The sequence below is a fragment of the Phacochoerus africanus genome, chromosome 6 (assembly GCF_016906955.1).
Source record: "Phacochoerus africanus isolate WHEZ1 chromosome 6, ROS_Pafr_v1, whole genome shotgun sequence".
In the NCBI taxonomy this organism is placed as follows: domain Eukaryota; kingdom Metazoa; phylum Chordata; class Mammalia; order Artiodactyla; family Suidae; genus Phacochoerus; species Phacochoerus africanus.
In genome coordinates this window covers 96,743,386-96,766,234 of record NC_062549.1, presented here as the reverse complement: position 1 = coordinate 96,766,234, position 22,849 = coordinate 96,743,386, and the positions used below count along the sequence as shown (strand labels likewise).

At 50.8% G+C, this 22,849-nt stretch overlaps 2 long non-coding RNA genes across 2 annotated transcripts; both read right to left on the bottom strand.

The window, feature by feature from the left end:
• Positions 1-203: 203 nt before the first annotated feature.
• On the bottom strand, positions 204-2,148 carry LOC125128905 (uncharacterized). The gene is made up of 3 exons (XR_007135345.1): positions 2,062-2,148; positions 1,082-1,214; positions 204-511 (listed from the first exon to the last, which is right to left on the bottom strand). It is a non-coding gene; the product is annotated as an uncharacterized LOC125128905 (long non-coding RNA).
• Positions 2,149-18,116: 15,968 nt separating this feature from the next.
• Positions 18,117-22,849, bottom strand: LOC125128904 (uncharacterized). Its single transcript, XR_007135344.1, has 3 exons — positions 21,107-22,849; positions 20,398-20,451; positions 18,117-18,673 (listed from the first exon to the last, which is right to left on the bottom strand). It is a non-coding gene; the product is annotated as an uncharacterized LOC125128904 (long non-coding RNA).

Below are 22,849 nucleotides of genomic sequence, written 5' to 3'. Positions count from 1 at the left end.
CTGTGGTGCAGTGGGTTAAGCATTCTACTGCAGGGGCTACGGAGGTGCAGGTTCCACCCCCAGGCCAGCACAGTTGGTTAAAGCATCGGGAGTTGCCACAGCCATGGCACAGGTCAAAGCCGTGGCCCACATCCAACCCCTGGCCCAGGAATTTCCTTATGCCCTCAGGTGCGGCCATTAAAGAAGAACAACGAAGGAGAAAAACCAATAGGAAGGACCAATAGCTCATTGTAATAACTCATCGATGATGTCATCGATGCCCAAAACTGTGATAAAGAGGACACTGTGTAGAGCAGGGCTCCCTAGCTAAGACCCTGGCCCTCTCCCCCTCTTTCTCCTGGCTGACACCACTGCTAATTCGAAGGAGTCAGTCTGAAAGCACCTTCAGAGTCCACCCCTTCTTACTGGTGAGCAGGGCCCTCCCGCTGCCTGAGGGAAGAGTTCCCTCCTGATGCTCTTTCCTGGAGGAATGCTGGGCAGCCTCTGCAGTGGTTCTCTCCTGACTGGGTCGCTGTGGCACAGAAAAGAACAATCAGTGGCCTCACCTCGGGGCTTGAAGAGGGAGGAATTTCTTTAGCTTGAGCCTGTTCCCGCTCTCTTTCTCGGCCTCTCAGAGGGCCAATCTGAGGCCAGCCATTCCGGCCCAGCACTCTGGGATGCAACAGAAATGACCCAGATCACCATTAGGAGAGTGTCATCCTTCGGGGAGGCCAGAAGGCACAGTGATGCTCTTGGGATGACGGGTCAGGTGCTTTCCCGACCTGTTCTTTCCCTGTTAAAGCCCTGGGAGCTAAAGGTGGTGCCTGCCGGGGTGAGGGAGCCATCCAAGGGTCACGTGATTTGGATCCGTCCTCCTGACATAATGGTAGACTTGTTTTTCTTCACTTCATGAATTACTAAGAGAGTCCAAAGTTATTTTTACCAAGAAATTATACGGGCCATGCCATAGATTTGATAAACTGAAGGAGGATCAGGCTTCAAGGGGAAAAAATGCTTCGTGAGGTTGCCAGCCAGCTTTAGAAAGAGGGGCAAGTATTTCCCTCTTGCACAAAGACAGTGACGAAAGGTCAATGATCTTCACCTTGCCCAAAGAGTGGATCCTCGAAGCATTGGGAACAAAGCGAATCCGAAAACCATGTCACAACTACATGAAGGTTTGGTCGATCTTACTTGGAAACTAGCAGTACTGGTTATCTAAAAGAGAAGCTGAGTAGCTGGAGAATAAGAAGAGAGACCACGTTAGCCATGAGTCAAAGCAGAAAGCCTCATCAAGTCTGTACACTGCAGGACGAGGGAGCAATGACTTCAGAAACTGAAGGCAAGGTATGTTTTGAACCTGCCCTGTGGCAGGCAGCTAAACGAGTCATCCAACCAGATCAACCAATCTAATTGCCAGAAATACACAAATCTAGATTGAACTTTTCTGATGTAGCTTCCTGAGGCTTTGCTCCAAAAAGATCAAAACCCCAAATGAGGATGATCTGAAATGCCAGCAACTGGGGACCTAAAGGAGAGTCATTAAGAGAATGAAAGCCCCAGCGTGACCACGATTTGGGAGACCAGATTCTATGGAAACCCTCGTTTGAAGGACTCCAGGAATGACATTTCCATTGCCCATTGGAAACTCTACCTAGAACAAGAGAGAAAGAGTGAGAGGCTGGTTAAAGATGGACAGCAGTCGGTCGTACAATCGTAAATAACTCCCAAGCAGCGCCCTGGAGGGGGACAAATCTATGTGTCGAGGCATAGCTCTTCACAGCCTAACGGCTACTGACACGACCCACGTGGAAATTTAGTCTCAGGTGTTAACATTTTCTTTATCGTTTTCTCAAGTCCAGACTTGAGAAACCAAGCAATACATCAAGTCTGGATTTGTAGCATTTGCCAACAATTCATCTCATGAGCTAGAAAGAGCACACCACCTGATGCGGTGTCAGCAGACGTTCACTTCACGAACGAAGGAAGAGGAGAAGAAGAGGAAGAAAAAGAAATACGATGCCAAAACCAAAATGTAACACAAGACACACGTTAAATGGGAAGCAAACGATGAGCCCTCCTCACCTTTTCCTATTTGAAGATTTCCAGGACATCCACTGTTTCTACGACCCCCGCCCTGGGCCGTTCTTCTCTCTGGCCTGAACCGCTTCTTCTAAATAACAAATGGAGTCCTCTGGTCGCTAGCCCCAGGATCGCCCCACTTTATGCCTCTCCAGGCATAATGCCAATGACTCCCGTGGTTTCGGCAATCATAACACAGCTGTCAACTCACACAGCTCCATTTGCATCCCAGAACTCACTTTGGACTTGGCTATCCCTTTGCCTTCTGGACGTCTCTATTCCACTATCCTCCAAGTGTCCAAAACCTGATCATACTCCCACAAACCGTTCAAATCTCCAGGACTCTTTATCTTCCATGTGAATAACCCAGTACCTTATGTTCTCTGGACTGTTTCCCCCTGTGCAACATGCTGCTTCTCCAACCAAACACCCACTCATGCCATCCTGAGGGCCCAAATGTTTCTGGAATCCATTTCAGCCTGTCCATGCAAAACTACCGTGGCCCTAATTCAGGGCCTCCCTCAATCTCTGGCTCAGTTATTACCACACCTTCCTAACTTCTCTCTCTCCCCAAGACGTCTTTGTGTCAAACCCACCTTCCAATTGCCGGTCAGAACAATCCACTGAAAACTAAACCTGACTATGGCACATGCGTACCTAAAACACTTGAACCTTCAAGGATCAACCCCCCATCCGAGACACTGCCCTTCCTTCCCCTCCAGCCTCATTCCTTATGACTCCATGCCTTGAACTAGGGGCTGTTGCCATAGCTAAGGTCTCAGGATTTGTCTTCCACATCCCCCTTTCCTCTCCTCAGTGCATTTGGTCATCATTTGGACCTGGCTGATGTCTACACGACTCTCAACAAAGCCATCACTTCAGTGAAAAGCCCTGCCCCCGGGACAGGGGTGCCCCCTGGGAGTCTCCAGAGACATTCGGAGCTTGGCTTCTCCCATCATCCGCAGCGTGTGCCCTGTCCACTCATCTCTTCAGCCCTCAGGCCTGCAGGCTTGGAACAGGGGGCCTGCATCTCCCCTCTCCACCTTTGGGACACACGGACCCAAGACCTGCACCACCTTAGGTGCTGAATGAATATTGGTGGAATAAAGAAGAAATAATGGTAAGTTCCTAAATGTCTAATCGTACAGGAGCTTCACAGCCATCTTGTGAGTTCGGGAACGAAGAAACGTTTCTCACCTCTGCTCTAGGAACTCGAAACAAATCTCATGTAACTATGCACCGCCTTCTATGCCCCTCCTCCTTCCACACACCACCCCTCACTGCCCACTGCCCACTCGATCCTCCTGTGTTATTGGCATGCATACAGAGGGGACCTCAAGGAAAACCCAAAGCACCAGGTGGATGAACTCCAGGAAGGACAGGACATCACTTGCAGAAGAAAACCTGATGAACGGGCCATGGGACAGTATGGTCAAGAGAAACAAAACGAAGCAAACCCTGGGTCATTCTGAAGAGCTGAAGAGGGGCGACTGAGGGACAAAGAGAGGAGAGACTGAGAGATGCCAGAGAGGAGGGCAGAGGACAGGAGAGGAAGGAGGAAGAGGGGAGGGAGGGAGGGAGAAGGTGAAAGAGAAGTTAAAGGCCACTGCCCGGCAGAGATGAATACCAATTTGAGGATATGGACGTATTTTAAACTCTTTTGCTTGCCATGTAATTCCAGTTTGCTCTTTTTAACGAAATGTCAACTATTGACGTTGCAATGGCTCTTGTTTTTTTTAGAACTTCAGATTAGTATTTCTTTGAATGCAACCTGTGCTGAAGCCAGAAGCAGAAAGTTCAGCTTCCTTCCAAGTATATGTTATGAAGATTTGTTCAGCTCTTCAGAACCTAAGGTGCAAGTTGCATCGACCTCTTGCATTAAGTAACTACCCCCAGGACTCAGCCAGGCACCTGAGCCTACCACGAGCTGGGCTGCTGGATTTGCAGAGCAAAGGAGTGGGACTCACTCTAAACACTGTTGAATCTACACCACTTGTGAATGGGCTTGGCAATCAGGTGGACAGACGTTGTAAAGGCTACTCAGAATTCAGAAATCCCGTGTCCTCAGGGGATAGGCAGGCTTTGCAGAGCTTCACATCCAAGGGCAGCATGGGGAGTCTCCTTGTGGCTAAGGATTAGGCGTCCTCACAGCGGCAGCCTGGGACACTGCTCTGGTTCTGATGGACAGTTAATGTCTGGCCAGGGAACTATGGCTGCAGCCAAAGAAAAAAAAAAAGAAAAAGAAAAAAGAAAAACCAGAACGAAAGGAAAAGGGAGCATTGGTCCCAGTGTGAAGTGACATTTCTGAAGGAACAGCGTCTAAAAACTCCCTCGTGAAATTCGAGGCTAGGAAACGGCATCTGACCCAGTGTCCACAGATCTCCACAATCCCAAGGAAAGAATGTCCTCTGTTGAATGGAGGGAGGACCTGCCTAGAGAAATCCAAACGCTGCCCTCCTGCTGCCGCTGAACCAGGCACTCTGGAGCCTCCGTGGCTGGTCCAGGGCCCCCCATGAACCAGTGGGATCCTGTGCCAGAGTCAAGGCAGCAGCCGGAGGCCTGGGTAGGTCAGCCCATGGAATCGTGCAGTCCCACGGACCCTTCGACTCAGGGTTGCGGCCTTCAACGTGGCTGGCGAGTAGCCGTAGGTACCAATACCAAAGCAAAGGGGAAATGCAGGAGGAGGGGTCCAGCCTCCTTTTGAACCCTCCAGTGAAGCCCCTCCAATCCCCTGAACTTGGCACTCGGTCTTCAGCCCAGCCTGTTCTCCTCCCCTCGTCCCGCTGTCCGGTCTCCTCCTTCTAGGCACCTTCCATGTACTGAACTGGGGTCTCTGTCCTGCTGAGGGCCCAGACCTCCAACTCACATTTCCACATTCAGTTCACATCTCCACTTCGGAGTTTTCGCTGTGGTGCCCAGGAAACAAATGCGACTAGGAACCGTGAGGTTGTGGGTTTGATCCCTGGCCTCGTTCAGTGGGTTAAGGATCGGGTGTTGCCCTGAGCTGTGGTGTAGGTCACAGACATGGCTCGGACCTGGTGTTGCTCTGGCTGTGGTGTAGGCAGGCCGCTGTAGCTCCAGTTCGACCCCTAGCCTGGGAACCTCCTTGTGACACGGGTGGACCTAAACAAACAAAAACTTTCAAGAACAAATAAACAATAATTCTTGTGATGAAAAAAATAAAAGATGTTATGTGAAGACCCTGGGAAATGTGCTTTGAGAGGGAAGTCGATCCTCTAGCTGATGGATAAAATCGTTCAGTCCGTTGATGTGTCTCGTGAATGCATGGAAAACCTTGTTTGGAGTTCGAAACTACATTCTCATTTAAGATTTTTTGTGCTTCAGGCAGAGGTTTCATGGCCCACAGTTCCACCAGTAACAATCTCACCCTGGGTGCATCTCACTCAGAAAAATCTCTCTCTCTCTCTCTTCTCTCTCTTTTTTTTAATTGAGTTAAGGTTTACATATTCTCATCCTTTGAAAATTATTACTATATTTATCTTACAATATTCTGGTCAATTTCTACTGGATGGCAGAGGGACCCAGTTATATATACATATACATTCCTTCTCTCATGTTTTGCTCCATCGTGTCCCATCACAAGTGGTTAGCTTTAGAGCCCTGCTGCCTATACCGCGGGATCTCTGCTCATCCACACCAATGCAACGAGCTTGCATCTACTAATCCCCCAAATCCCAGTCCCTCTCCATCTCTCCTCCTCCCAGAATGGCTTCCTTGGTCTACCTTGACGTCTAGCAGAACCTCTGACCCTAGAGCTGCACAGAGTCACAGCTCTGCTCTCCCGCTGAGGCTCAGCGGTCTGGACGCTGCAGCAAATACTCTTACCCTCCACGGCTCCCCTTTCCCAGGCCAGCAGCTCCAGGACCTCACGTGACAACCTTTCTAGCTCCTTCCCTGTCTGACCCGCCCTCGTTGCACTGCTCGCTGGGTAGACAGGGCCAGAGAACCACTCCGAACCTGAGTCCAGACAGAGCCTTTCCACCGACAGCCTCGGGAGAACTGGCTCTGTGTTCCACCTCGCGCGTGGAGCTGCCTGCGGGGTGGTATCACTTCTGGTTCTGATGTAGGAAAATGGAAAACTCCGAGGCAGTGATGGTGAGGAAGGTATTGGGCGTTTATCTGCCGCCACCCCAGCCTCTCCGGGTATTTCACTTGGGCACTTGGGCTTTAGCTGCTTACCTGAGAAGAAGCCATCCATGCCAGTCTTCTCTCTCCAGTCTTGTTGGTGGTCGTTGATGGCCATGGTGATGATGCTAGTCCTGGGGAAGGGTCCCTGATGGCAGCAGCAGCAAGGGAGTCCCGGCCCTCCTCTTCTCGGATACCTAAGCCCCTGACTCGGCATCTTTCCAGGGCACACAACGGCTCCCCTGGGCAGCAAGAACTGCCCAACCGAGACGTCACCCGTTTGCCATCTTCCTCCTCACAGGCTCCTGCTCACGGGGCTGAAGACCCCCAAGCACAGACATGTCACTTCATCATTCACGCCCATATCAGCCCCACAGCACCATGATCTGAAAGCACAAAGGTGGACTTTGAATCCGATACAAGGACCGTCCTACTCACGACTCCCCTGGGACACGGACGCCACCCACACAAACACAAGGCCTCCCCGGATGCTCTCAGCACCGGAAGTCCAGGCCTGCTTGCCTCCGCCCTGAGAGCAGGGAGGGAACGACCACAAACATGCACTTGAGGAGTTCCCGTTGTGGGTCAGAGGCTTAAGAACTGGACCTTGTCCTCTGTGAGGACACGGGGTCATCAATCGGTCCCTGGCCTCGCTCATTGGCTTAAGGATCCTGTTGTGGCAGAGCTGTGGCCTAAGCTCAGCTGCAGCTCCAAGTCCACCCTCAATGCCCAGTCACTTCCATGTTTCACAGGTGCTCAACCCCCGGCCCCACACCCCAATCTCTCTTCTCTCTCTGCTCTAACTCTTGCTCTGGCCTGCCCTTGCCATCTGCTCTCCCTGGAAGCACGGACCCCAGGATACTCACAGCTCACTCGTCTGTTCATTCAAGTCTTTGCCCACAAGCCACGTTGGAAGAGCTTTTCAAAACATTTGTCTCTAACACACACCCAAGCACAACTAGTTAGTTGTCGTGGTGTGTGTGGTGTGTGTGTGTGGCGTGTGTGTGTGCGTGTGTGGCGCGTGTATAATCCCCTCCAGCATCTAGGCTCCCTGAGGACAAGGACCTGGTCCCATCATCCTTCTTCTAACACCTAACCACCTGCCTGGCACGTGATGCATAATTAGGAACCTCTTGGAATAAATTAATTCTATGAGCCTGCTGAGTTGAATACATTCTTTTCCACCTGTGGGAGCGCCAGTGGTTCAATCGGTTATGCATGGTACTTATACATTCTTTCCTTATTTACAGATAGGAAACTGAAGCTGAGAGAAGTTCATTCTTCTCGGGAAATACAACGTAGAAAGAGGCAGAAACCCGTTGGAAACCAATGACAAAAAGAGGGTTGGATGTAAAAAATCCAAGAGAACTTATTTTAGACCCAATGAGGTCAGTTTGCAAAACCTCATTCTAATGATTTAGTAGGAAGGAAAAGGACCCCTGAAAAGAGTTCGTTGTCATTGACAGAAGAGTGGAGAGCTATACATGCAACCAAAAAAAAAAAAAAAAAGAATGAAAGAAAAAAGAAGTGAGAGCTTGCCCATGAAACATGTCCTTTATTGGAGAACTGAAAAAGAGACACCTGTGAAGCACTCAGAGGCTGGAGATCACAACCCAGATCACAGGCAGGCAGATGGCGGAGCCCCATCCGGCGATGACATGACGCTGCTGCTCTTCCAACAACATGCTATGAGCCTCGGGAACCAAGCCTTTTCTCTGTCAGCTGTGAATCCAGGAGGGAGGTTGAGAAGGATGCAGTCTATCACCATGGCCAAAGGGAGGACGAGGGAGCCCTGGGACCAAGAGGAGCCTGGATCCCGTTGTTGCATGGTCCTGAGGAAGTCTGCTGCTGTTACTGGCAATTGCGTGGAAATTCTGCTGCCAGGATGGGCACGGTGGGCGGGTTGGCAATGGTCCTGCAGGGTGGGCAGGTGTCCAGCCTGGGGTACTGTGGGCAGGGGTGTCCGCCTGGGTAACTGTGGGCAGGGTGTCCAGCCTGGGTACTGTGGGCACACCACAGGTGGGCAAGGAGGTGGACATTGCCCTGGAGGTGGACATGGCTGAGGGCAACACAGGAGGTGGCTGGCAGCGCTGCTTGCACTGATCTGCTGCTGAGACATCTTTCCTGGGACTCAGGGAACCTGAATACAGTGAGACAAACATTGGTCACCACAAAGACAGGCCTGTCCATAGAGCAGTCAGCTCGACCTCAGCACTTGGTTGGTTTTTTTTTTTTTTTATGACTCAATGGATTCATTCATTTCTCGGTGTACAGTGATCACCCCAATTCAATCGGCCACCAACCCTTTGGTCTCCAGGACTCTCTTGGATTCCTACCTACCGCCTTTAGGATTTTGTGGCCCATCTTCACCCGTTCTTTTGAGCACCTCTCACCCTCAGGCCTCAGGCCTTTCTGCTTCATCTCACATTCGACCACTTTCTAAGCTAAAATCACCACGGGGGTAGTGTGAACAAATATTACCTGGAGAGGAAGAACCCGCTTATTAAAAGGGTCACCAATCTCAAAACACATCTCTGCCCAGAGCTCCCACGACCCTGCTTGCTGGGCTAACCGACCCGACTGTGGGGCTGAGCTTTGGAGGAGAAATGCAAAGGCCCAATCCCACCGCTCACTGGGAGGGACCTTGAGAGGGAGGCTGTGGGAACGAATGCGTTTGGGTGGAGGGCTCCAGCGCAGCCTCATCTCTGTTTCTCTCCTTCAGGGAAGGTGGTGCCTTGGACTCCATCGCTCTCCTCCCATTCCACATCACCTCCCAAACACCAGCAAAAACGTACCCCCCTCCCAACCTCATCATCTTCTTTCCCCCAGAAAGTGTATTGAGGGGTGAAAATAAAGTCACTTCTACACGCAGGTGAAATCCCACCACCCAAGGGCCAAGAAAGACCTCTAAGCCTGTACTCACCAGAGGCTCCAAAGAAGATCTAGGACCGGTGTCTGGAAGAGAGTGGGGCTGGGACGAAAGTCACCTCCTTTTATAAGGCCAGGCAGCCCTGCACGGCGCAGGGGGAGCTGGCTGGGCATGATGCCATCATTTCCAAGAAAAACGCCATCCACAACACAATCTCATAAATGACTTGCACCTCATTTCGGTATCACACTTCCTGGTCCATGATCTTCCTCACCCCTCCCCGGGAACTGCACAGTGTTTGACCCGAGACCGTGTCGCATACTCCCATGCCAGTGTCATGTGCCAGTTAGGAAAGAGGAGAAATTCCTTGACAGTGGGGCTGTCTGCTTCCCCCTGGGTCAGAGATGTGCCTTCTCCTCTGCCCAGCTTCCCAAGCCTCTAGTACGTAAACCTCACTACTCCATTCAGCTTCACCTGCCCAGCTTCCAGCTTTGTGTGTCTCAATAGCAGAGACCAGGTTTTGCTAACGCCCCATCTCTTAACGTTCACCCAGTTTTCCTTTACTGGTAGAACAGCGAGGAAGGAGGAGGCACAGGCTGGAGCAATGAGCTTGCAAGCAGTTTATTGACAATCTGAATGGTCAGGGGCTCTGAGCAAGCAAGACTCAGACTCACTCCCTCAGCCCCCACCCCCCACCCAGGCGAGTGCTTGGTTTTTCATACACAAGGGTTTTTTTTGGTTGAGCCCTGTCGTCTGTGGCCATGGGGCTCTTTGTCTTTGGGAACTCCTTCGTTGCATGCACCTGTTCGATTAGAAGGAGTCTGCGAGTCTGGATTCAGCTGGGTTATGCTGAGTGTTTTGTCCTTTTAGGCCTTGTTTCATTTTCCACCAAAGATTTAAAACTAACTTCCCTTGGCCCAGGTCCTGCAGGTCTCTTGGCATTCTTGACAATTCAATGACTCACACAGAGCACAAATCTTATCTTGCTTTCCTAGTTGCTGACAGTCCCTGTTGGGTGGGTCCTCACATGGCTCCCTACATGGGACGGCAAAGGACAGCACCATCCCTCTGTTTTCTGGGCTGTAAGATCACAGGCCGGGGCAGCCCTACCCCCACCCCCACAGCTTCACATATGCAGATATGATAGAATAAACGTGCGAACCACACTGCATCATACATTTGCAGTATTCAGAGACTACTCCTCGTGTTACACATTCTGACCCCAAAACATTTTTGAAAGGAAAAGAAATGTGAATTCTAAACGGCACAAACCCTAAGGAGTTCCTGCTGTGGTGCAGTGGGTTAAGCATTCTACTGCAGGGGCTACGGAGGTGCAGGTTCCACCCCCCAGGCCAGCACAGTTTGGTTAAAGCATCGGGAGTTGCCACAGCCATGGCACAGGTCAAAGCCGTGGCCCACATCCAACCCCTGGCCAGGAATTTCCTTATGCCCTCAGGTGCGGCCATTAAAGAAGAACAACGAAGGAGAAAAACCAATAGGAAGGACCAATAGCTCATTGTAATAACTCATCGATGATGTCATCGATGCCCAAAACTGTGATAAAGAGGACACTGTGTAGAGCAGGGCTCCCTAGCTAAGACCCTGGCCCTCTCCCCTCTTTTCTCCTGGCTGACACCACTGCTAATTCGAAGGAGTCAGTCTGAAAGCACCTTCAGAGTCCACCCCTTCTTACTGGTGAGCAGGGCCCTCCCGCTGCCTGAGGGAAGAGTTCCCTCCTGATGCTCTTTCCTGGAGGAATGCTGGGCAGCCTCTGCAGTGGTTCTCTCCTGACTGGGTCGCTGTGGCACAGAAAAGAACAATCAGTGGCCTCACCTCGGGGCTTTGAAGAGGGAGGAATTTCTTTAGCTTGAGCCTGTTCCCGCTCTCTTTCTCGGCCTCTCAGAGGGCCAATCTGAGGCCAGCCATTCCGGCCCAGCACTCTGGGATGCAACAGAAATGACCCAGATCACCATTAGGAGAGTGTCATCCTTCGGGGAGGCCAGAAGGCACAGTGATGCTCTTGGGATGACGGGTCAGGTGCTTTCCCGACCTGTTCTTTCCCTGTAAGCCCTGGGAGCTAAAGGTGGTGCCTGCCGGGGTGAGGGAAGCCATCCAAGGGGTCACGTGATTTGGATCCGTCCCTCCTGACATAATGTAGACTTGTTTTTCCTTCACTTCATGAATTACTAAGAGAGTCCAAAGTTATTTTACCAAGAAATTATACGGGCCATGCCATAGATTTGATAAACTTGAAGGGAGGATCAGGCTTCAGGGGAAAAAATGCTTCGTTGAGGTTGCAGCCAGCTTAGAAAGAGGGGCAAGTATTTCCCTCTTGCACAAAGACAGTGACGAAAGGTCAATGATCTTCACCTTGCCCAAAGAGTGGATCCTCGAAGCATTGGGAACAAAGCGAATCCGAAAACCATGTCACAACTACATGAAGGTTTGGTCGATCTTATCTTGGAACTAGCAGTACTGGTTATCTAAAGAGAGCTGAGTAGCTGGAGAATAAGAAGAGAGACCACGTTAGCCATGAGTCAAAGCAGAAAGCCTCATCAAGTCTGTACACTGCAGGACGAGGGAGCAATGACTTCAGAAACTGAAGGCAAGGTATGTTTTGAACCTGCCCTGTGGCAGGCAGCTAAACGAGTCATCCAACCAGATCAACCAATCTAATTGCCAGAGAATACACAAATCTAGATTGAACTTTTCTGATGTAGCTTCCTGAGGCTTTGCTCCAAAAAGATCAAAACCCCAAATGAGGATGATCTGAAATGCCAGCAACTGGGGACCTAAAGGAGAGTCATTAAGAGAATGAAAGCCCCAGCGTGACCACGATTTGGGAGACCAGATTCTATGGAAACCCTCGTTTGAAGGACTCCAGGAATGACATTTCCATTGCCCATTGGAAACTCTACCTAGAACAAGAGAGAAAGAGTGAGAGGCTGGTTAAAGATGGACAGCAGTCGGTCGTACAATCGTAAATAACTCCCAAGCAGCGCCCTGGAGGGGGACAATCTATGTGTCGAGGCATAGCTCTTCACAGCCTAACGGCTACTGACACGACCCACGTGGAAATTTAGTCTCAGGTGTTAACATTTTCTTTATCGTTTTCTCAAGTCCAGACTTGAGAAACCAAGCAATACATCAAGTCTGGATTTGTAGCATTTGCCAACAATTCATCTCATGAGCTAGAAAGAGCCCACCACCTGATGCGGTGTCAGCAGACGTTCATTTCACGAACGAAGGAAGAGGAGAAGAAGAGGAAGAAAAAGAAATACGATGCCAAAACCAAAATGTAACACAAGACACACGTTAAATGGGAAGCAAACGATGAGCCCTCCTCACCTTTTCCTATTTGAAGATTTCCAGGACAATCCACTGTTTCTACGACCCCCGCCCTGGGCCGTTCTTCTCTCTGGCCTGAACCGCTTCTTCTAAATAACAAATGGAGTCCTCTGGTCGCTAGCCCCAGGATCGCCCCACTTTATGCCTCTCCAGGCATAATGCCAATGACTCCCGTGGTTTCGGCAATCATAACACAGCTGTCAACTCACACAGCTCCATTTGCATCCCAGAACTCACTTTGGACTTGGCTATCCTTTGCCTTCTGGACGTCTCTATTCCACTATCCTCCAAGTGTCCAAAACCTGATCATACTCCCACAAACCGTTCAAATCTCCAGGACTCTTTATCTTTCCATGTGAATAACCCAGTACCTTATGTTCTCTGGACTGTTTCCCCCTGTGCAACATGCTGCTTCTCCAACCAAACACCCACTCATGCCATCCTGAGGGCCCAAATGTTTCTGGAATCCATTTCAGCCTGTCCATGCAAACTACCGTGGCCCTAATTCAGGGCCTCCTCATCTCTGGCTCAGTTATTACCACACCTTCCTAACTTCTCTCTCTCCCCAAGACGTCTTTGTGTCAAACCCACCTTCCAATTGCCGGTCAGAACAATCCACTGAAAACTAAACCTGACTATGGCACATGCGTACCTAAAACACTTGAACCTTCAAGGATCAACCCCCCATCCGAGACACTGCCCTTCCTTCCCCTCCAGCCTCATTCCTTATGACTCCATGCCTTGAACTAGGGGCTGTTGCCATAGCTAAGGTCTCAGGATTTGTCTTCCACATCCCCCTTTCCTCTCCTCAGTGCATTTGGTCATCATTTGGACCTGGCTGATGTCTACACGACTCTCAACAAAGCCATCACTTCAGTGAAAAGCCCTGCCCCCGGGACAGGGGTGCCCCCTGGGAGTCTCCAGAGACATTCGGAGCTTGGCTTCTCCCATCATCCGCAGCGTGTGCCCTGTCCACTCATCTCTTCGCCCTCAGGCCTGCAGGCTTGGAACAGGGGGCCTGCATCTCCCCTCTCCACCTTTGGGACACAGGGCCCAAGACCTGCACCACCTTAGGTGCTGAATGAATATTGGTGGAATAAAGAATAATGGTAAGTTCCTAAATTGTCTAATCGTACAGGAGCTTCACAGCCATCTTGTGAGTTCGGGAACGAAGAAACGTTTCTCACCTCTGCTCTAGGAACTCGAAACAAATCTCATGTAACTAGGCACCGCCTTCTATGCCCTCCTCCTTCCCACACACCACCCCTCACTGCCCACTGCCCACTCGATCCTCCTGTGTTATTGGCATGCATACAGAGGGGACCTCAAGGAAAACCCGAAGCACCAGGTGGATGAACTCCAGGAAGGACAGGACATCACTTGCAGAAGAAAACTGATGAACGGGCCATGGGACAGGATGGTCAAGAGAAACAAAACGAGCAAACCCTGGGTCATTCTGAAGAGCTGAAAGGGGCGACTGAGGGACAAAGAGAGGAGAGACTGAGAGATGCAGAGAGGAGGGCAGAGGACAGGAGAGGAAGGAGGAAGAGGGGAGGGGAGGGAGGGAGAAGGTGAAAGAGAAGTTAAAGGCCACTGCCCGGCAGAGATGAATACCAATTTGAGGATATGGACGTATTTTAAACTCTTTTGCTGCCATGTAATTCCAGTTTGCTCTTTTTAACGAAATGTCAACTATTGACGTTGCAATGGCTCTTGTTTTTTTAGAACTTCAGATTAGTATTTCTTTGAATGCAACCTGTGCTGAAGCCAGAACAAGAAAGTTCAGCTTCCTTCAAGTGTATGTTATGAAGTTTTGTTCAGCTCTTCAGAACCTAAGGTGCAAGTTGCATCCACCTCTTGCATTAAGTAACTACCCCAGGACTCAGCCAGGCACCTGAGCCTACCACGAGCTGGGCTGCTAGACTTGCAGAGCAAAGAGTGGGACTCACTCTAAACACTGTTGAATCTACACCACTTGTGAATGGGCTTGGCAATCAGGTGGACAGACGTTGTAAAGGCTACTCAGAATTCAGAAATCCCGTGTCCTCAGGGGATAGGCAGGCTTTGCAGAGCTTCACATCCAAGGGCAGCATGGGGAGTCTCCTTGTGGCTAAGGATTAAGGCGTCCTCACAGCGGCAGCCTGGGACACTGCTCTGGTTCTGATGGACAGTTAATGTCTGGCCAGGGAACTGTGGCTGCAGCCAAAAACAAAAAGAAAAAAGAAAAAAGAAAAACCAGAACGAAAGGAAAAGGGAGCATTGGTCCCAGTGTGAAGTGACATTTCTGAAGGAACAGCGTCTAAAAACTCCCTCGTGAAATTCGAGGCTAGGAAACGGCATCTGACCCAGTGTCCACAGATCTCCACAATCCCAAGGAAAGAATGTCCTCTGTTGAATGGAGGGAGGACCTGCCTAGAGAAATCCAAACGCTGCCCTCCTGCTGCCGCTGAACCAGGCACTCTGGAGCCTCCGTGGCTGGTCCAGGGCCCCCCATGAACCAGTGGGATCCTGTGCCAGAGTCAAGGCAGCAGCCGGAGGCCTGGGGAGGTCAGCCCATGGAACAGTGCAGTCCCAGGACCCTCGACTCAGGGTTGCGGCCTTCACGTGGCTGGCGAGTGGCCGTAGGTACCAATACCAAAGCAAAGGGGAAATGCAGAGGAGGGGTCCAGCCTCCTTTTGAACCCTCCAGTGAAGCCCTCAAATCCCCTGAACTTGGCACTCGGTCCTCAGCCCAGCCTGTTCTCCTCCCCTCGTCCCGCTGTCCGGTCTCCTCCTTCTAGGCACCTTCCATGTACTGAACTGGGGTCTCTGTCCTGCTGAGGGCCCAGACCTCCAACTCACATTTCCACATTCAGTTCACATCTCCACTTCGGAGTTTCCGCTGTGGTGCCCAGGAAACAAATGCGACTAGGAACCGTGAGGTTGTGGGTTTGATCCCTGGCCTCGTTCAGTGGGTTAAGGATCGGGTCTTGCCCTGAGCTGTGGTGTAGGTCACAGACATGGCTCGGACCTGGTGTTGCTCTGGCTGTGGTGTAGGCAGGCAGCTGTAGCTCCAGTTCGACCCCTAGCCTGGGAACCTCCATGTGACACGGGTGTGGACCTAAACAAACAAAAACTTTCAAGAACAAATAAACAATAACTTTCTTGTGATGAAAAAAATAAAAGATGCTATGTGAAAGACCCTGGGAAATGTGCTTTGAGAGGGAAATCGATCCTCTAGCTGATGGACAATACAAAGCCTTCAGTCCTGTTGATGTGTCTGCGTGACTGCATGGAAAACCTTGTTTGGAGATTCAAAACAACATTGTCATGTTTAAGACCTTTTTTGAGTGTCAGGCAGAGGTTTCATGGCTCCACAGCTACACCAGTAACAATCTCACCCTTGGGTGCATCTCACTCAGAAAAATCTCTCTCTCTGATTTTTTTTTTTTTTGGTTGAGTTAAGGTTTACATGTTTTCATCCTCTTGAAAATTATTACTATTGTTTCTTTACAATATTTGGTCAATTTCTACTGGATGGCAGAGGGACCCAGTTATACATACATATACATTCCTTCTCTCATGTTTTGCTCCATCATGTCCCATCACAAGTGGTTAGCTTTAGAGCCCTGTGCTATACCGCGGGATCTCTGCTCATCCACACCACATGCAACAGCTTGCATCTACTATCCCCCCAAATCCCAGTCCCTCTCCATCTCTCCTCCTCCCAGAAATGGCTTCCTTGGTCTACCTTGAAGTCTAGCAGAACCTCCGACCCTAGAGCTGCACAGAGTCACAGCTCTGCTCTCCCGCTGAGGCTCAGCGGTCTGGACGCTGCAGCAAATACTCTTACCCTCCACGGCTCCCCTTTCCCAGGCCAGCAGCTCCAGGACCTCACGTGACAACCTTTCTAGCTCCTTCCCTGTCTGACCTCCCTCGTTGCACCTGCTCGCTGGGTAGACAGGGCCAGAGAACCACTCCGAACCTGAGTCCAGACAGAGCCTTTCCACCGACAGCCTCGGGGAGAACTGGCTCTGTGTTCCACCTCGCGCGTGGAGCTGCCTGCGGGGTGGTATCACTTCTGGTTCTGATGTAGGAAAATGGAAAACTCCGAGGCAGTGATGGTGAGGAAGGTATTGGGCGTTTATCTGCCGCCACCCCCAGCCTCTCCGGGTATTTCACTTGGGCACTTGGGCTTTAGCTGCTTACCTGAGAAGAAGCCATCCATGCCAGTCTTCTCTCTCCAGTCTTGTTGGTGGTCGTTGATGGCCATGGTGATGATGCTAGTCCTGGGGAAGGGTCCCTGATGGCAGCAGCAGCAAGGGAGTCCCGGCCCTCCTCTTCTCGGATACCTAAGCCCTGACTCGGCATCTTTCCAGGGCACACAACGGCTCCCCTGGGCAGCAAGAACTGCCCAACCGAGACGTCACCCGTTTGCCATCTTCCTCCTCACAGGCTCCTGCTCACGGGGCTGAAGACCCCCAAGCACAGACATGTCACTTCATCATTCACGCCCATATCAGCCCACAGCACCATGATCTGAAAGCACAAAGGTGGACTTTGAATCCGGTACTAGGACCGTCCTACTCACGACTCCCCTGGGACACGGACGCCACCCACACAAACACAAGGCCTCCCCGGATGCTCTCAGCACCGGAAGTCCAGGCCTGCTGGCCTCCGCCCTGAGAGCAGGGAGGGAACGACCACAAACATGCACTTGAGGAGTTCCCGTTGTGGGTCAGAGGCTTAAGAACTGGATATTGTCCCTGTGAGGACACGGGGTCATCAATCGGTCCCTGGCCTCACTCAGTGGCTTAAGGATCCTGTGTGGCCGTGGCTGTGGCCTAAGCCTCAGCTGCAGCTCCAAATCCACCTCACGCCCAGGAACTTCTATAGTTCACAGGTGCTCAACCCCACCCCCACCCCACACCCCATCTCTCTTCTCTCTGGTCTAACTTTGCTCTGGCCTTGCCCTTGCCATCTGCTCTCCCTGGAAGCACGGACCCCAGGATACACACGGCTCCCTCGTCTGTTCATTCAAGTCTTTGCCCACAAAGCCACGTTGGAAGAGCTTTTCAAATCAATGGTCTCATACACCCAAGCATAACTATTATTTGTCTTACACGTGTCTGCATGTGTGTCTGAGTCTGTGTGTGTGTGTCTGTGTGTGCGCGTGCCTGCGTGTATAATCCCCTCCAGCATGTAGGCTCTTAAGGACAAGGACCTTGGTCCCCATCATCCTTCTTCTAACACCTACCCACCTGCCTGGCACGTGATGCATAATTAGGAACCTCTTGGGAATAAATTAATTTCTATGAGCCTGCTGAGTTGAATACATTCTTCCACCTGTGGGAGCGCCAGTAGTTCAATCGGTTATGCATGGTACTTATACATTCTTTCCTTATTTTACAGATAAGGAAACTGAGGCTGAGAGAAGTTCATTCTTTTCAGGGGCCTACAAGGTAGAAAGAGGCAGAAACCCATTGGAAACCAATGACAAAAAAGAAGGATTGGATGTAAAAAATCCAAACCTTCATATTTCAGACCCAACTGAAGACAGCTTGGAGAAACCTCAAGCTAATGATTTCGTAGGAATGAAAAGGACCCCTCAAAAGAGTTCGTTGTCATTGACAGAAGAGTGGAGAGCAATACACGCAAACAAACAAAACAAAACAAGAAAGAACAAAAGAAAGAAGTGAGGGCTTGCCCATGAAACATGTCCTTTATTGGAGAACTGAAAAAGAGACACACTGAAGCGCTCAGAGGCTGGAGATCACAACCCAGATCACAGGCAGGCAGATGGCGGAGCCCCATTCGGCGATGACATGACGCTGCTGCTCTTCCAACAACATGCTATGAGCCTCGGGAACCAAGCCTTTTCTCTGTCAGCTGTGAATCCAGGAGGGAGGTTGAGAAGGATGCAGTCTATCACCATGGCCAAAGGGAGGACGAGGGAGCCCTGGGACCAAGAGGAGCCTGGATCCCGTTGTTGCATGGTCCTGAGGAAGTCTGCTGCTGTTACAGGCACTTGGGTGGACACTTCTGCTGGCAGGGTGGGCACGGTGGGCAGGGTGGGCAGGGTGGGCAGGGTGGGCATTTCTGCTGGCATACTGGAGGTGGGCACACCACAGGTGGGCAAGGAGGTGGACATGGCTCAGGGCACTTAGGGGGTGGACATGGCTCAGGGCACTTGGGTATGCACACAGGAGGTGGCTGGCAGGGCTGCTTGCACTGCTGCTGCTGGTAAGACATCTTTCCTGGGACTCAGGGAACCTGAAATACAGTGAGACAACATTGGTCACCACAAAGACAGGCCTGTCCATACAGCAGTCAGCTCGACCATCAGCACTTGTTTTTTCTTTTTTTATGACTCAATGGATTCATTCATTTCTCGGTGTACAGTGATCACCACAATCCAATGGGCCACCAACCCTTTGGTCTCCAAGGACTCTCTTGGATTCCTACTACAGCCTTTAGGATTTTGTGGCCCATCTTCAACCCGTTCTTTTGAGCACCTCTCACCCTCAGGCCTCAGGCCTTTCTGCTTCAACTCACATTCGACCACTTTCTAAGGCTAAAATCACCCACAAGGGGGTTGTGTGAATACAAATATTACCTGGAGAGGAAGAACCCGCTTATTAAAAGGGTCACCATCTCAAAACACATCTCTGCTCAGAGCTCCCACGAGGCCCTGCTTGCTGGGCTAACCGACCCGACTGTGGGGCTGAGCTTTGGAGGAGAAATGCAAAGGCCCAATCCCACCGCTCACTGGGAGGGAGCCTTGAGAGGGAGGCTGTGGGAACGAATGGGGGAGGGGGTGCTCCAGCGCAGCGCCTCATCTCTGTTTCTCTCCTTCAGCGTAAGGTGGTGCCTTGGACTCCATCGCTCTCCTCCCATTCCACATCACCTCCCAAACACCAGCGAAAACGTACCCCCCTCCCAACCTCATTGTATTCTTTCCCCCAGAAAGAGTATTGAGGGGTGAAAATAAAGTCACTTCTACACGCAGGTGAAATCCCACCACCCAAGGGCCAAGAAAGACCTCTAAGACCTGTACTCACCAGAGGCTCCAAAGAAGATCTAGGACTGGTGTCTGGAAGAGAGTGGGGCTGGGACGAAGGTCACTCCTTTTATAAGGCCAGGCAGCCCTGCACGGCGCAGGGGGAGCAGCCCAGGACGGGCACGATGACCTCATTTCCCAACCAAAACGCCATCCACACGCAATCTCATAAATGACTTGCCACACTCATGCCGGTATCACACTTCCTGGTCCATGATCTCCCTCACCCCTCCCCAGGAACTGCAGAGTGCTTGACCCGAGACCGTGTCACATACTCCCCATGCCAGTGTCATGTGCCAGTTAGGAAAGAGGAGAAATTCCTTGACAGTGGGGCTGTTCTCCCACTGGGTCACAGATGGTGCCTCTCCTCCTGCCCAGCTTCCCAAGCCTCTAGTACGTAAACCTCACTACTCCATTCAGCTTCACCTGCCCAGCTTCCAGCTTTGTGTGTCTCAATAGCAGAGACCAGGTTTTGCTAACGCCCCATCTCTTAACGTTCACCCAGTTTTCCTTTACTGGTAGAACAGCGAGGAAGGAGGAGGCACAGGCTGGAGCAATGAGCTTGCAAGCAGTTTATTGACAATCTGAATGGTCAGGGGCTCTGAGCAAGCAAGACTCAGACTCACTCCCTCAGCCCCCACCCCCCACCCAGGTGAGTGCTTGGTTTTTCATACACAAGGGTTTTTTTGGTTGAGCCCTGTCGTCTGTGGCCATGGGGCTCTTTGTCTTTGGGAACTCCTTCGTTGCATGCACCTGTTCGATTAGAAGGCGACTGCGAGTCTGGATTCAGCTGGGTTATGCTGAGTGTTTTGTCCTTTTAGGCCTTGTTTCATTTTCCACCAAAGATTTAAAACTAACTTCCCCTTGGCCCAGGTCCTGCAGGTCTCCGGGCATTTCTTGACAATTCAATGACTTACACAGAGCCACAACATCTTACCTTGATTTCCCAGTTGCTGACAGTCCCCTGTTGGGTGGGTCCTCACATGGCTCCCTACATGGGACGGCAAAGGACAGCACCATCCCTCTGTTTTCTGGGCCATAAGATCACAGGCTGGGGCAGCCCTACCCCCCACCCCACAGCTTCACATATGCAGATATGATAGATAAACGTGCGAACAACACCGTATCATACATTTACAGTATTCAGAGACTACTCCTCGTGTTACACATTCTGACCCTAAACATTTTTGAAAGGAAAAGAAATGTGAATTCTAAAGGGCACAAACCCTAAGGAGTTCCTGCTGTGGTGCAGTGGGTTAAGCATTCTACTGCAGGGGCTACGGAGGTGCAGGTTCCACCCCCCAGGCCAGCACAGTTGGTTAAAGCATCGGGAGTTGCCACAGCCATGGCACAGGTCAAAGCCGTGGCCCACATCCAACCCCTGGCCCAGGAATTTCCTTATGCCCTCAGGTGCGGCCATTAAAAAAGAACAACGAAGGAGAAAACCAATAGGAAGGACCAATAGCTCATTGTAATAACTCATCGATGATGTCATCGATGCCCAAAACTGTGATAAAGAGGACACTGTGTAGAGCAGGGCTCCCTAGCTAAGACCCTGGCCCTCTCCCCCTCTTTCTCCTGGCTGACACCACTGCTAATTCGAAGGAGTCAGTCTGAAAGCACCTTCAGAGTCCACCCCTTCTTACTGGTGAGCAGGGCCCTCCCGCTGCCTGAGGGAAGAGTTCCCTCCTGATGCTCTTTCCTGGAGGAATGCTGGGCAGCCTCTGCAGTGGTTCTCTCCTGACTGGGTCGCTGTGGCACAGAAAAGAACAATCAGTGGCCTCACCTCGGGGCTTGAAGAGGGAGGAATTTCTTTAGCTTGAGCCTGTTCCCGCTCTCTTTCTCGGCCTCTCAGAGGGCCAATCTGAGGCCAGCCATTCCGGCCCAGCACTCTGGGATGCAACAGAAATGACCCAGATCACCATTAGGAGAGTGTCATCCTTCGGGGAGGCCAGAAGGCACAGTGATGCTCTTGGGATGACGGGTCAGGTGCTTTCCCGACCTGTTCTTTCCCTGTTAAAGCCCTGGGAGCTAAAGGTGGTGCCTGCCGGGGTGAGGGAGCCATCCAAGGGTCACGTGATTTGGATCCGTCCTCCTGACATAATGGTAGACTTGTTTTTCTTCGCTTCATGAATTACTAAGAGAGTCCAAAGTTATTTTTACCAAGAAATTATACGGGCCATGCCATAGATTTGATAAACTGAAGGAGGATCAGGCTTCAAGGGGAAAAAATGCTTCGTGAGGTTGCCAGCCAGCTTTAGAAAGAGGGGCAAGTATTTCCCTCTTGCACAAAGACAGTGACGAAAGGTCAATGATCTTCACTTGGCCCAAAGAGTGGATCCTCGAAGCATTGGGAACAAAGCGAATCCGAAAACCATGTCACAACTACATGATGGTATGGTCGATCTTACTTGGAAACTAGCAGTACTGGTTATCTAAAAGAGAAGCTGAGTAGCTGGAGAATAAGAAGAGAGACCACGTTAGCCATGAGTCAAAGCAGAAAGCCTCATCAAGTCTGTACACTGCAGGACGAGGGAGCAATGACTTCAGAAACTGAAGGCAAGGTATGTTTTGAACCTGCCCTGTGGCAGGCAGCTAAACGAGTCATCCAACCAGATCAACCAATCTAATTGCCAGAAATACACAAATCTAGATTGAACTTTTCTGATGTAGCTTCCTGAGGCTTTGCTCCAAAAAGATCAAAACCCCAAATGAGGATGATCTGAAATGCCAGCAACTGGGGACCTAAAGGAGAGTCATTAAGAGAATGAAAGCCCCAGCGTGACCACGATTTGGGAGACCAGATTCTATGGAAACCCTCGTTTGAAGGACTCCAGGAATGACATTTCCATTGCCCATTGGAAACTCTACCTAGAACAAGAGAGAAAGAGTGAGAGGCTGGTTAAAGATGGACAGCAGTCGGTCGTACAATCGTAAATAACTCCCAAGCAGCGCCCTGGAGGGGGACAAATCTATGTGTCGAGGCATAGCTCTTCACAGCCTAACGGCTACTGACACGACCCACGTGGAAATTTAGTCTCAGGTGTTAACATTTTCTTTATCGTTTTCTCAAGTCCAGACTTGAGAAACCAAGCAATACATCAAGTCTGGATTTGTAGCATTTGCCAACAATTCATCTCATGAGCTAGAAAGAGCACACCACCTGATGCGGTGTCAGCAGACGTTCATTTCACGAACGAAGGAAGAGGAGAAGAAGAGGAAGAAAAAGAAATACGATGCCAAAACCAAAATGTAACACAAGATACACGTTAAATGGGAAGCAAACGATGAGCCCTCCTCACCTTTTCCTATTTGAAGATTTCCAGGACATCCACTGTTTCTACGACCCCCGCCCTGGGCCGTTCTTCTCTCTGGCCTGAACCGCTTCT